This window comes from Rhinopithecus bieti, unplaced genomic scaffold (genome assembly GCF_001698545.2).
Source record: "Rhinopithecus bieti isolate Rb0 unplaced genomic scaffold, ASM169854v2 scaffold_4043, whole genome shotgun sequence".
Lineage (NCBI taxonomy): Eukaryota > Metazoa > Chordata > Mammalia > Primates > Cercopithecidae > Rhinopithecus > Rhinopithecus bieti.
In genome coordinates this window covers 196,438-199,545 of record NW_016804256.1, presented here as the reverse complement: position 1 = coordinate 199,545, position 3,108 = coordinate 196,438, and positions in this window count along the sequence as shown.

Sequence of the window (3,108 nt, the reverse complement as noted above, 5' to 3'; positions counted from 1 at the left end):
AGTCCCAATTGGAAATCAGAGGGGTGATTGCGAAGGAGTAGAGGGCTTATATGGAAAGAAAGATGAGTATCCTAGAGTGTGCTGAGGATAACTCTTTTTGTGGGGAAAAAAAAAAAGTCATAAACTCAGAAGTCCTGGGGTTGCTGGGATGCCATTAAGAAGGAGTCAGCCCCTCACTCAACTTCCCACTTTTAAATGGGTGACAACCCGTATGTTCATCGCAGCACTATTCATGATAGCAAAGACATGGAATCAACCTAGGTGCTCATCAAGGTGGATTGGATAAAAAATACTCATATGTATACACCATGGAATACTATGCCACCATAGAAAAAAAATGAAATCATGTCCTTTGCAGCAACATGGATGCAACTGGAGGCAATTATCTTATGCAAAATAATGCAAAATCAGAAAACCAAATACTGCATGTTCTCACTTATAAGTGGGAGCTAAACATTGAGTACACATGGATACAAAGACGGGAACAATGGACACTGGGGCCTACTTGAGGGGAGAACAGGGAAGAAGGATTAGGATTGAAAAATCTGTCAGGTAGTATGGTTAAGGATTAGGGCACTTCCAGTTGAACGAAGGATAGCTGTATTATGTTAGGCTTAATTATGACCTTATGATTATCTTTACTTGGAGATTAAGTATCATTTCAGGAAATGTGTATGGGTTCAAGTTGACAAGGGGTGGACTTGTGATGGTTAATATTAAGTGTTAACTTGATTGGATCGAAGGATACAAAATATTGTTTCTGGGTGTATCTGGGTATTTCTGGGTGTTGCCAGAAGAGATTAACATTGGAGTCAGTAGACTGGGAGAGGAAGACCCACCCTGAGGAAAACCCACCCGCAATCTGGGTGGGCGCCATCCAATCAGCTTCCAATGTGGCTAGAAAAAGCAGACAGAAGAAGGGGGAAGAAGCTGACTTGCTGAACCTTTCAGTCTTCATCTTTCTCCCATGCTAGATGCTTCCTGCTCCCGAACATCAGACTCCAAGTTCTTCAGCTTTTGGACTCTTGGACTTACACCAGTGGTTTTCCATGGGCTCTTGGACTTTCAGCCACAGACTGAAGGCTGCACTGTTGGCTTCGCTACTTTTGAAGTTTTGGGACTTGGACTGAGCCATTACTGGCTTCCTTGCTCCTCAACTTGCAGATGGCCTATTGTGGGACTTCATCTTGTGATCATGTGAGTCAATTCTCCTTAATAAACTCCTTTTCATATATACATATATCCTATTAGTTTTGTCCCTCTAGAGAACCCTGACTAATACACTATCTGGTTGATGAAATAATTTGTACAACAAACCCCAGCGACATGTAATTTATCCATATAACAAACTGGCATATATATGTACCCTCTGAACTCAAAAGTTGGAAGGGGCAAAAAAGAAGGCAAACAAAGGATAGAGGAAGTTTTTAAAGGAGATGCACTAAAATAGCAAAATATTATAATTAAATCAAATTTTATTGATAGTACTTTAAATGCTAATAGACTAAACACTCCCAAGTAAAAGGCAAAGATTATGAGACTATATACAAAAACAAGATCTAAACATATGTTGTCTAAAGGAAATGCAGTTTAACTATAATGGCAAAATAAGCTGAAAGTAAAGGGAAAGAAAAAGATGTACCACACCAAGAGTAAGCATATGAAAGCTATAGTGGTGATATTAATATCAGATTTTGTACTTGGTAGCTACAGGACATTTTATGCGTCTGCCTCAGGATATAACCATGAACAAAACGAACAAAGTTCTTACCTTTTCAAAGTTAATGTTTTAGTGGGGTTGGTAAAAGGTAATAAACAAATAAGTAAAATACGGAGTATGTGATATGGCCTAGCTAATTTGGACAGGCACAACATGATTGACAGTTAAGAGAAGGGAGTTAGGAGCCATGATGGTGGATTTCAGTCACAGCTCTGCCCACTTAAAAACTGTGTGACCTTAGGGCTAATAATAATAGTATCTCCCTATTAAACTTGATGTGAGAAATAAATGTGTTAGTACATATGAAGCACTGAAAACAGTGCATGGCTAAGAGAGAGAACTACCAAAGTTTATGCTGTCATTTTTATTGTGGAACAATTAATGCAGGGAAAGGAGATGGGGAGTGCAGAAGGGGTGTGAACTTTTAAAAGTAGTATAATCATTGAAGTTCTCACTGATGGAAATGACACTTGAACAAAGACCTATTTCTATATAAAAGATTATTGTGTGTTACAGCAGAGGCCAGCACAGGGGAAGTGACTCACTGAAAGTCCTATGATCCGCGATGGACCTGGTATCTGAGGCCTAGGTATCAGATACTGTTTCTCCAGTGAACTTATTAATGTCATTTCTTTCTCAGACTTAATGGAAAATTGCTTCTTTAACATTCAAATAAAAGGTGAAATGACAAAGACATAAAACACAGAGAATAAAAGGTTTCAATGATAAATTCGGTTCCTCTAGGTTTTGTTTTTGTTTTGTTTTGTTTGGGATTGTTTTGGAGGGGGGACAGGGTCCTGCTCTGTCACCCAGACTGGAGTGCAGTGGTACAATCATGGATCACTGCAGCCTCAACCTCCCTCACTCAAGCGATCTTCCCACCTCAGCCTCCCAAGTAGCTGTGACTAGGCAGGTGCATGCCACTATACCAGGTTAATTTTTTTTTTTTGTGGAGACAGACTTTCATTATTTTGCCCAAGCAAGTCTTGAACTGCTGGACTCAAGCGATCCTCCCTCCTCAGCCTCCCAAAGTGTTGGGATTACAGGCATGAGTCACTGGACTTGGCCCTTCAGAAATTTTTAACATTTCATTCTTACTACGAAATGCTTTTTCTCACATTAACTTCTTTCTTCTCCTTACCACTCTCACAAACATTTTTACTTTCCAAACTTGATTCTAAAATTCACCATTTCACACACTCTCCAGACAATATCCCCAAATCCCATACAGTATCAGTAGGGTCACAAACTTTCTTTTTAACATGATCATTAAGTTATAAATACACATTAACTGGTTCCAAATTCTTTACAGTGAATCATATTACTAATTTAATTATAAAAAGTAAGGGAAAGTTAAAAAAAGATTTTGTCTATCCAAAAACAGAAAA